The following is a 12,540-nucleotide window of genomic DNA, read 5'->3' on the forward strand; positions in this document are numbered from 1 at the left end:
CGATACCTAGATAGACAAGACCAGGAAAAGCCTGTTGTTCAGATTGTACAGACAGGTACAGAGTGCTGAGTGACCTATCCTGGTGCATGCAGCATGTCTGGGGAAGAGTGGAAAATGAAAGCCTGGTCTTCAGAGCCCCATTCCAGTGGCTTAGCCACAAGCTGGGCCTCCTAGGAGGCCTTGTTCCCTCCTTTAGCAGGAGTTGCTTTCAAAGCACCTGGAGGGAAGGAAGTGAGGGTTGGAGGTGAAGTGCGGTGGAACAGTAGCTAGGGTCCCCAGAGATGAGGTGGACTCGCTGATAAGCTGCTGGCACGGGCAAAGAGCTAGAAGAGGGGCAGGGATGCACAAGCAGAGAAGGTCTGAGTGGGCAGCAGATTTTCTGTCCCCGACTATCAGCTTGGACACCAAAACCCATGTTTGGTTGTCATTGAGGCCTGTGGCTGCCACATACGCCAAACCTCTCTGGCTCCGTCCTAGGAGCTGAAGCTCTGGAAGATGAAAACCTCATAGATTAATGTAATTGTGCCACGAGAATGCCAGAAGAACACTGCTTTGTGAGGGAGATGATGATCTTTTCTTCCACGCTGCAAGTGGAAATACGATGCCAGCCAGAAAGAGAACTCCTCCAGTTCCTTCACGGGAACACATGGCTTAGTGACGGTGTTGTGCGACCCACCCCCCCCCCAGGAGCTGTAAGGTGCCCTTGGGCCACTAACTGCAGCACGTCGCTGGAATGATTACGCTCCAAGACCCAATTCTCATGAAGTGGCTTCTGTGTGACTATGAGCTAGAGCCAATCACCTGGGAGCGGGCGCATTTAATCTGTTTGTACTGTAGCAGTGCTTGGCGCCTGGTGTGCGCCAGGGGCTATACCAACACAGAACAAAACAGTGCCCCCTGCCCCCAAACGGTTTACAATCCCAGCAGACAAACTTGGGCCAGCATCTTTGTAAAGAAAGGTTTGCTTTACTTCCAGCAACTCTCACAAGGCTGCTCCACGATTATCTGTTTGTTTCAATGAAAACCTTGGGCCAGAAATGTCGATTGCTCAACTCTCCCTTTAGTAAGGCAAATAGGATGTTAGGAATTATTAAAAAAGGGATCGATAATAAGACAAAAGATATCATACTTCCCCTATATAAAACTATGGTACGCCCACATCTCGAGTACTGCGTGCAGATGTGGTCTCCTCACCTCAAAAAAGATATATTGGCATTAGAAAAGGTTCAGAAAAGGGCGACTAAGATGATTAGGGGCTTGGAAAGGGTCCCATATGGGGAGAGGCTAGAGAGACTGGGACTTTTCAGTTTGGAAAAAAGGCGATTGAGGGGCGATATGATAGAGGTATATAAAATCATGAATGGTGTGGAGAAAGTGAATATAGAAAAATTATTTACCTTTTCCCATAATACAAGAACTAGGGGACACCAAATGAAATTGATGGGTAGTAGGTTCAAAACTAATAAAAGGAAATTTTTCTTCACACAGCGCACAGTCAACCTGTGGAACTCCTTGCCCGAGGAGGCTGTGAAGGCCAGGACTCTATTAGGGTTTAAAAAAGAGCTTGATAAATTTTTGCAGGTCAGGTCCATAAATGGCTATTAGCCAGGGGTAAAGTATGGTGCCCTAGCCTTCATAACAAGGGCAGGAGATGGATGGCAGGAGATAAATCACTTGTCTTCTGTTCTCCTTCTCTGGGGCACCTGGCATTGGCCACCGTCGGCAGATGGGATGCTGGGCTTGATGGACCTTTGGTCTGACCCAGTATGGCCATTCTTATGTTCTTATGTTCTCCCCTCCCCTCCAGTCTTAGGAAAAGCAGTCCAGGAATGAAGCATCTGTTACCAATTCAGGTCCAGTTCTCTTCTTGTCCCCTTCTCACTTGCTGAGTCTTAACTCTCAGCCCACAAGTACACAGTTTGGGGGTCGAGTTGTGGTTTTTGCTCTTTTTATTTTTTAAAGAACACTAGCTTTCTTCTTGTATCTAAATTGTAAATTCAGAGGGACTCTGCCATAGCACATGCCTGACAGCCATTTTTCATGAGACCTACGTCCCAGCCTGTCAGCAAAGATTTACTATTGGATTGTATAATGAGTTGCCATATAACTAAGGCTTAATTATGGAAGGCACATTAATTTTGCAGGATATACTACTGAACCTTATTCTGTGCTATAGATTGTCGTAACTTGAGCATGGTGAGAAATACCAGTTCTGGGTAGGAATTTTTAAATTTTTGGGAGATTTGAGGGGGAAAAAATCATTCCTTTTTCCTTTATCAAGAGTCTAACACCACCTCCTGCATAGTTAAGCAAATGTTTAGTTTCGAAAATTAAAAAATGAGGATCTTTACCAAGAAAATTGATTTTTTTCATTAAGAACTTTAGAAAAATTTTTACCAAAATGAAGTCTCTTACAGAATATTGTCAGTTTGGTTCAAAAGTCATTCTTTAATTTCTTGCCTACTCCTCACCCTCTCCACAAAGGAAAAAAAAAGAGAGAGAAACACAGCCCCTCGATGTTCTTATTGAAACCTGATATAATCATAATTCATTCAAATGAACTGTGTTCTGATTACAAGTTGTTTTTCATCCCTCGAGCACAAAGGATTTGACACAGATAGCAAATGTCTTCAACCCCCCCTTTTTACAGAATGGAAAACTGAGGAATAGGGAGGTGAAGTGATGTAACAGGGGCCACTTGGCAAAACAGTAGAAGAGCTGGGAGTGACACTCAGGTCTCCTGAGTCACGGTCCAGTGCTATATCCACTAGGAGACAATGAAGCCCAGGAACAAAGATCACTTGTTGATATCGGGTTTTTATTTTGTGTTTGTTCATCCGAGGTCTGTCCCTGCACCACTTGCATCAATAGGAGCTCTGCAGGATGCGGGATCAGATCTTGATTAATTTGTAACATTTTGGCAGCTAGCAAGAGGCTTCTCTGCTACTGACTTCCTCATGCAATCCAAAAGACAAGTCATCGGTTCTTACTCTTATGATGCAAAACAATCGAAGTCTACCAGTACAAATATAAAATCTTGAGGTGGCACCATGTGTGTTAAATTCCTTGGAAGAGGACTATGAGTTGTGGAAGCATTCCACATGTCTGGTGCAATCTCTTGCTTTAAATCTATCAGTGTGGAAAGCAATTCCTTTCTTCTCTTGCATGTTTGATCTCCATAACAATGTGCTTAACCATAAAGCAAAACTCAGCAACACCAGGGGAAATCACTGACTGCTGTTTATACAACTGGAATCATCATGAGGTCTGAGGCCCTGATATTGCCAAAAAAGCACTGACAAGCTAATAAGCATAAGGGTGACTCACAATGTTGTGTAGCACTTTACATTCAAGTTTACCTAGGGAAACCCTCTCTTGGCGAAGAGGTGTTTGATAAAATCTATCTTTCCATGTTTGTTCTGCATGTCGCATAGGTTCTCCTCACTTCCAAGCAGGCCCGCCAGAGGAATTCTTTAGTCACTGTAGGAGCCTCTGTTGAGTGTTATCACTTTCCTAGCTTGCAGTCTTTTTCTCTGTGCTTCTCTTCCACCCCTACAAGAGAAGGGAGACATTTCTCAGTTTCTCTGACTCCTTCCTGGGAGTTTGTGAGCTGGAACAGGGGGGGTGTAATTTGCATATTAAAGCCTGCAAATGAGTGTTCTGGCATTTTCACTGCTGGGGCAAGTACTGCTTCCAATTCCACTGGAAAACGTGCAGGGAATTAGGGAACAGAAATGGGTGCTATGAGCTTGGCATCAGCCCTGCTGATGGGGGCGGGGGGGCATAAAGGAGACAATTGCACTGGGGCCCAGTGTTTCAAAGGGGCCCGGAGCTCTGGCCCTCACTGCTGCTGTTACTTTAGCAGTGGTTGGGCTGCAGCTGGAGCTCTGAGCCCCTTTGAAACACTGCAGCAGTGCCGCTCTGCTATTCCAGGGGGCTCTGAGGAGCATGCGCCGGGGTCCAGTGCTGTAATCTGAGTCGCGCTGAGGGTTGGCTGCTTTAGGACCTGCCCCTTCCAGGGTGCAGAGCTGGGTCCTCCCCCCAGTTTTGCCGGGGGCCCATGGTGACTGGTCCCTGCCAAGGGTGACCTTCCATCCCGTATTGGGGGGACGGTCCCATATTTGGGATGCCAGAAAGGCATCCTGACTTATTTTTAAAAGGGGACTAATTGTCCTGCGTTCGGGCCATCCCCAGCTGACTGGCGGGAGTCACTCCCCCGAGTTGCGGGGAAGCGTGGGAGGCTGCCATGACCCTGCCGCTTCCCCAGGGCTCTCACAGAGCACCAGTGTCTGCTGTTTCCCTGGGGAGCGCCAGGGGCTGCCACCTCCTTTCCGGCTCCCCAAGGCTTGGTGGAGCCAGGAGGAGCTGCCCCTCCTGCCCATATCTCCTTGTCCCTTATTTGGGACAGGGAGATATGGTTGCCCTAGCCCTGCTGCTTGGCATATAACCTACATGCTTGTGGTGATCATGCTTCCTCCTAGCACCTAGGTAAGGCACTGTGCTGAGACTCAGAAGATGAGTTCTAATCCTAGCTGCCTCTCAGGCTCCCTGGGTGACCTGGGCTGTCCACTTACTCTTTGCTTGCCACAGTTCCTCAGCTCTAAGAATGGGCATAATTCCTTCCAGTCTTTGTCTGCCTTGTCTTTGGAGCAGGGGTGGTGCCATGGATTGGCCGGCCCTTGAAGGAAACTGGGCTGAGCCTTGTTTTCAACCTGGCAGTCCAAGTGATAGTGGCTGGGCCTGTGTCAGTGAGGGAGAATTAATTCTACTGACTGATCCCAAGTGTAGGAGGAAGTGAGGAGGGCTGGATAAGGTGAGGAGGAGGAGATGGGCCAGGAATTTGGGGTTGGCTGGACCCACAAGGGTGAAGCAATGGCCAGGTGACCAGGGAGCCAGGCCTGAGGCTGGTATTCTAGGAGAGGAACAGAGAATAGAAAGGACTACAGGGAGCCAGGTCTGTGAAGGAGCCCGGAGCGACATTCTGCTAGCAGCAGGGAATGAATAGAAGCCCAGGAAGGGCTGGCAAGGGTTATGATGTGTGTTGTATTCAGTGTCAGAGTCCCAGTGGAGCAAAGTTGGGGGACTTGGCATTCTGAGAAGCGCACTTGAGGTCAGGAGGAGCAAATGACTCTGCGTAACTTGGGAGTGGTGCTCCTGGTTATTTGGGACCCTGAGTGCCTCAGCTGGGACTAAATGTTTGTGACGTGTCTGGAGACCCAAGCAGAGGCACTGGAGGCACAGGTGCCAGCACCATTATGCCTGGGTGAAAAGAAGTGATCTAATGATGAGTGTGCCCTATTGTCTGTGTGTGTGCAAATGCTAGTCCAAGAGCCCTTGTCCTGGGGGTGTCCCACATGGAAGTAGAAGTTGATGGAATGTATTGTTTCCATTGCTGCAGTTTTGGTTCAGTACAGGATTGAAGAATTTTGGTTCCTCTTGCCTGTGGGTAGGTGAGAACAAGGGAAGCAGTTGCTCAGGTTACAGACCCAAGCCTTTTCACAGAATCCTAGGGCTGGAAGTGACTTCAGGAGGTCATCAAGTCCAGCCCCTGCTTAAAGCAGGATCAATCCCAACTAAGTCATCCCAGCCGGGACTTAAAAACCTCTAGGGATGAAGATTCTGTCACTTCTCTAGGTAACACATTCCAGTGCTTCACCTCCCTCCTGGTGAAAGTTTTTTCTAATATCAAATCTCTCTCTAACTTCAGACCATTGCTCCTTGTTCTGCCATCTGCCACTACTGAGAACAGTTTCTCTCCATCCTCTTTAGAGCTCCTATTCAGGAAGTTGAAGGCTGCTATTAAATCGCCCCTCAGTCTTCTCTTCTGCAAACTAAATGAGCCCAAATACCTCAGCCTCTCCTCATAGGTCATGTGCTCCAGACCCTTAATCATTTTTGTTGCCTTCCTTTGAACCTGCTTCAGCAAATCCACATCCTTTCTATACTGGGGGCCCAAAACTGAACACAGTATTCCAGATGTGGCGTCCCCAGTGCCAAATAGAGGGGAACAACCACTTCTTTAGATCTACTGGGAGTGCTCCTCCTAATTCACTCCAATATGTTATTAGCCTTCTTGGCTACAAGGACCCATTGTTCACTCATATCCAGCCTTTCATCCACCATAATCCCTAGGTCTCTTTCCACTGTACTACTGCTGAGCCTGTAAGTCCCCAGACTGTAACGATGCTGGGGATTCTTCCGTCCCAAGTGCAGGACTCTACACTTCTCCTTGTTGAACCGCATCAGATTTCTTTTGGCCCAATCCTCCAATTTATCCAGGTCACTCTAGATCCTACCTCTCCCACTAGCTTAGCGTCATCTGCAAACTTGCTGAGCGTGCAATCCAGTCTCTCATTCAGATCATTTATAAAGATGGTGAACAACACTGGCCCCAGAATTGAGCCACGCTGCACTCCACTTGAAATTGACCACCATCCAGATATTGAACCATTGACCGCTACCCATTGGGCCCCGACCGTAAAGCCAGCTTTCTATCCATCTTATAGTCCATGGATCCAATCCATACTTCCTTAACTTATGGGCAAGAACGTTTTGGGAGACTGTATCGAAAGCTTTGCTCAAGTCAAGGTATATCACATCCATTGTCTTCCCCAAGTCCACAGAGCCAGTTACCTTGTCATAGAAACTCATCAGATTGGTCACACATGACTTGCCCTTGGTGAAGCTATGTTGACCACTCTTGATCACTTTCCCGTCTTCCAAGTGCTCCAAAATGGATTCCTTGAGAATCCCCTCCATTATTTCCCCAGGGACTGAAGTAGGGCTGACCAGTCTATAGTTCCCAGGATTGTCCTTTTTTTTTTTTTTTTTTTTTTTAAAGATGGGCACTACATTTTCCTTTCTCCAGTCATCTGGTATCTCTCCCAATCTCCAAGTCTTCAAAGATAATGGGCAAAGGCTCAGCAATAATGTCTGCCAATTCCCTCAGTACCCTTATGTTCATTAAATCCAGACCCATGGATTTGTGTACATCTACGTTTTTCTTAGTAGTTCTTAACTTGTTCCTTCCCCACAGGTGGCTGCCCTCCGCCTTCCCATATTGCATTGTCTAGCACCATTGTGTGGGAGCTGTCCTTGTTCATGAAGACCAAGGCATTGAATACTTCAGCTTTTCTTACATCATCTGTCACTAGGTTACCTCTCTCATCCACTAACAGCCCCACACCTTCCCTGATAACCCACTTATTGTTAACATGCCTGTAGAAACCCTTCTTGTTACCCTTCTCATCCCTTGCCAGCTGCAGTTCCACTTGTGTTTTGGCTTTCCTGATTTCTCCCTGGCATTCTCCAGCCATATTTTTATACTCTTCCTAAGTCAACTGTCCACATTTCCCCTTCTTATATGCATCCCTTTTGAGTTTAAGCTGACAGTGGATTTCCCTGTTAAGCCAAGCTGGTTGCCTACCATATTTGCATTTCTTACTATGCAGTGGGATGGTTTGTTCCTGTGCCTTTGGTAAAGCTTCTTTAAAATACTTCCAGTTCTCTTGAACTCTTTTTTTCCCTTAATCTTCATTTCCCAAGGGATCCTGCCCATTAGTTCTCTCAGGGTGTCAAAGTCTGCTCTTTTGAAATCAAGGGTCTGTATGTTACTGCTCACCTTTCTTCCTTTTGTCAGGATCCTAAAATCTACCATCTCATGGTTGCTGTAGCCCAGGTTGCCACCCGCTTCTATTTCTCCTACTAGCTCTTCCCTGTTTGTGAGCAGCAGGTCAAGTTGTACATGGCCACTGGTCGGGTCTATCAGCCCTTGTACCAGGAAGTTATACCCAATATTCTCCAAAAACTTCCTGGATTGTCTGTGTGCTGATGTATTGGTCTCACAACAAATGTCTGAATGATTAAAATCTCCGATGAGAACCAGGGCCTGTGATTTGGAAGCTTCGCTTAGTTGTCTGAAGAAATATTCTTCATCTCCCTGATCTGGCGGTCTATAGCAGACATCAACCACAACATCACCTCTGTTGCTTCCACCTTTAAGCTTAACCCAAAGAGCCTCAACTTGCTTTTCGACTTCCTTATACTGGAGCTCTGAGCAATCATACTGCTCCCTCACATAGAGTGCAACTCCTCCTCCTTTTCTCCCGTCTGTGCTTCCTGAACAGTTTATGCCCTTCCATGACTGTGTTCCAGTTATGTGAATCATCCCACCAAGTCTTTGTTGTTCCAATTATCTCATACTTCTTTGTTCCAGGGCCTCTAATTCTTCTGGTTTGTTTCCCAGGCTTCTTGCATTTGCGTCCAAGCACCTTAGGGAAGTGGCTGATTGGCCCACTTTCTCCTCTACACCCAGGAATCCTACTTTTCTGTTCCTTCTTCCTTCCCCACTTACCTCAGGGCTTGTCTTATCCCCGACAAACCTAGTTTGAAGCCATCCTCACTAGGTTTGCAAGCCTGCTCTTTCCTCTCTTTGTTAGGTGGATCCCATCACTTCCCAGCAATCCCTGGTCACAAAAGAGAATCCCATGGTTGAAGAAACTACATCCTGCTCTGCGACACCAGCTATGCAGCCACGCATTTACCTCAGCAATTTGATGATCCCTGCCTGGACTCCTTTCTTTGACAGGGAGGATGGACAAGAACACCACTCATGCTCCATATCCTTCATCTTTCTTCCTAGGGCTACGTCATCCGCAGTGATCTCGTCAAGTTTGCTCTTGGCTGTATCATTAGTTCCTGCATGGAGAAGTAGGAAGCGGTAATAGTGTACAGGTTTAATGAATTTTGGCAGGGACTCTGTAATATCCCGGATTCTAGCTCCCAGCAAGCAGCAAACTTGCTGGGATTCTGGGTCCGGACGGCAGATGGATGACTCTGTCCCTCTTCGGAGGGAGTCCATGACCACCACCCGTCGTCTTCTCTTAGGGATGGTGGTCATAGAACCCGTATCCCTAAGACTGTGCATCCCATGCCTTACAATCAATGGGGTTGTCTTCTGATCTCTTCATTGTGAGGTATCTGCCCCAGCTATCTCCCACCATATCACCTGTGCAGAGAGGCTGAAAGCAGTCACTTAACTCCACTGGAAATGGAGAAACCTGACTCAGTTTTCTTCTCCTGGAGGTAACATGCTTCCAGTTCTCTTTGTTTTGGAGAGCCTGCTCAGAGAGACAGATATTCAGCCCACCCACTCACAGTGAAATTCTCCAAAAGCCACGCTCACCTGAGCTTGTCTTGGATGCTTTTCCAGGCAAACTCCCTGTTAGTCACTCTTGTTTGCTTTTAGCCAACAGCATGCTCTACCTTTTTTCTGAAGGCATGCTTGGCTCACCAGCTGCTTCTTGGGATTCCTGCTTTTTACCTCTGCCTCTTTCTCTTTTTGTCTAGTCTCGGATTGTATGGACCATTAATAGAGACACATGTCCACATGCTCTCTAAGAGCCAATCCCCCGCCCCCCCCGACCCCACTCAGTCTAAACTTCATCCTGAGAGGCAGGTTATTTGAAGTCTGCATTTGCACTCTGTCTCCATGACACTTGTGATTCCGGAGCTCATCAGAACCTCTCAGCGTAATGTTAGAACATGTTAGCCACTGTGCAAGCAGCACTCCACAGACCATGGCCCCATCAGTGAGAAGGGAGGGGGAAGGAGTACGTGGAAACTTTGCAAAGCTGCATAAAATGAGCTGTTTTGCTTGTCTCTGAATTGCAGGAGTACTGTCTGGCTCTTCTGAAAACTGCCCCAACCTGCACTGGGTTTAGGGTCAAGTCTTGGGGTTCGGTCAGGTCTTTCTCTGCTTGTTCCAAAGTTGAGGCAGTGTGCCCAAGGCTTTGCCTTGTGCTGTCATGTTCAGAACATAATCTGCTGCTCTGTGCCTCAGTCTACCTGTCACTATAATAGGATAACAGTTCCCTTCTGCTTTCTATGGACTGTGACACTACCACCTGTGTTTTTAGCTGAGCTGTTATGAATATGTGAATATGAATATGCCTTGATTAAGATGTGCTTTTTTCCAAGATGATTCATGTAAGGTATCATTCTCAGGGTTATAATGCACTGACTCTGATTTGTCCTATTTGTATCTGAAGTCAGGAATATTTTCTATGTACCTAAGACATCTGTGTTTACACCTGGGCAATGCCCATCTGACAGAACGCAATCTGTCTGGATAGGCCATTGGAGGGAACAACACGACTTTGGAGAGCCTCCCACTTTCCTGTAAAGTTTCCTGGGATGCAGCTAGCAGCTTTGACTCTGCAGGGTCATGTGATCAGGTCACCTGGTACTGGATGCAAATGGAGCTACTAGTATTTTTCAGCTGTTCAGGATGGGGCTCAAAGTGGGAAACAAAGGAATCACACCAGATGCAAATCCTATTTAAGGCAGGGAAGCGAGTTTATCTAGAAGCGTTTCTTCACTGAATCCAGACCCAAGACGATGCTGTAAAATCCTATGACTGAAATAGGAAGAAAGCGCTGAAGCCAGGCTGGAAAAGGTATCCACTCTGGGAAAGAAATACCTAAGACAACATGAGGGGTTTGGGCTCATTGCATGACTTGACTGCATCGATATACACTGAGAGAAAGCTGGATTCATTTGTGAGTATCGACTTTGTAACTCTGGATTTACAAATTTGATTTTGACCATCTTCCCCTCCCCACGTGCTCCTCGCAAAGTCAGCTCGTTGCTGCCACACTCAATCAGCAAACATCGACTCTAGCAGTGGTGCATTGTGGGAACCTCTCCCACAGTCCCCTCATCCCCATAGCATTCTGGGTATGCACGCTGGTCTTTGATGACATCGTCCCATATTGCATTGTCCTCATTGCCCTCCTGTGTAAGCAAACGTCCATTTTTCCTGTTGGAAGGAAGGAAAAGTAGGACAGCCACACAGCAAAAATGTTTACACAAATGTCTTTCTGCTGTAGCTGGCCATCCACTAAGTGTGGTTCTGCCCCACCCCCCGCCCCCACCATGATTGCATCCGATCCTTGAAAATAACAAGGACCCTGAAAAGCTTGAAAAAGTGAAGACAGGAAAGCTTTTGAAAAAAGAGAGTTGCTTATGGGAGGGTCTTGGGCTTTCTGGTGCACCATAAGCCTCCTGTGCACAGGCTGTGTTCTCAACCGGCCGTCCACTGAGTGTCCCTCCCACCCCACCCCGATTGCATCTGATACCTGATACTAACACAGGGATCCTGACTGTATTTCAAAGTTAGAAGAAAGAGAATAGAAAAGTCTAGGGGGGAAAAAAAGGATTTTTTGTCTTTGCCAGCACAGGGGATGGCAGTGAAATCTCATACACTGAACTTACAGTGGAAGCTAGCCCTCCACCCCCATGTGTTGGCGGGGAGGTGGTCAAAGCATGAAGACACTGATGAACTCTTTTTCCCAGCAGAAATATCAAACCAGCAGGTGCCTGCAATGGGCAGGAAGCCCCTGAAGATAGTTTTGGTGCATGCGTGCGCTGTGGTCTGCAGCTGCAGACCCAGTTGAAATGTTGCTGTAGGTCCCCTCCCCCACCCGAGTATCTTAGCTACTGGGGGGGGCACTTTACCCCCGGCACACCCCTGGCATCAGCAAAGCCCCATTGGTCCCTTGCTAGTGGCCTGGGGAGACTCAGTGGGGAGGTAGTTGAAGTAAGTGGTCCCCCGACTATCTGAGCTTCTAGGGAAGACTCCACCCCCATCCCCATCAACAACGAGCTCCCAAATATCTTAGCAGCTGGGGGAGACTCCCCCCCCCCCCCCCCCACACACCAGCAGCAAGGCCCCAAATATCGTCGTTGCCAGGGAGACTCCCCCACGCCCCCTTCCCGGTGGCTGCAAGTCTCTGAAATTCTTTCCTGCCCTTGGAGCCCTACCTGTGTCGATGCCAGGATACAGCGCTGCCTGGCAGCGCGGTCAGCACCGAATGGCAGGCACGTCCTTCTGGTGCATCGGGGGCTAGCCACGCGATGTGGCTGAGCACGGGAAAGACCCTGACTGTGTGGTGCCTGTGGGAGATGGGGGCAGCGCACACAAACGTAGATGGCTGAGAAGAAGTTTCTCAGCCTCTTACGCAAGTACGAGCCCCGCAACGGCCTTGCTGCCATGTGGTGCAGTGGGATGGTGGCTAGTGGCAGGCAGCGTGGAACAAAGTAAGTGTAGAGACACAGCCAGGAACTCCGTGCTGGGGCTGTTTGTAATGGGTAGATGTGCTCACAGCGCTAATAGCAAAGAAAGACGGACATTCCTCAGGCTCTCATACAAACAGGAGCCCACGGCCACAGGCTGCCTGCTCCCAATTTGACATTCATGGTCTTCCTGTTACCTAATTCTGGCACACATGGAGAGCAGTGGCCAGAGCGGAGCATGGAGGGGCATTGTGGGATACATACAGGACACCTCTGGAGGCTAATAAATTTGGTTTTAAGATGTGGCACCTCCGCACTGGCCTTAAATTTGAATTTCTCTCATAGTGTGGACACAGCCATAGTCATCCTAAACTTTTCTCTGCTTAATTAGATCCCATAACTGCCTTGGTCCACCCTAAACAATTCCCTTCTCTTTCCTGGCTGTAGTATTTACACCTGTCAAAC

Source organism: Carettochelys insculpta, chromosome 12, assembly GCF_033958435.1.
Source record: "Carettochelys insculpta isolate YL-2023 chromosome 12, ASM3395843v1, whole genome shotgun sequence".
Classification (NCBI taxonomy): Eukaryota; Metazoa; Chordata; order Testudines; family Carettochelyidae; genus Carettochelys; species Carettochelys insculpta.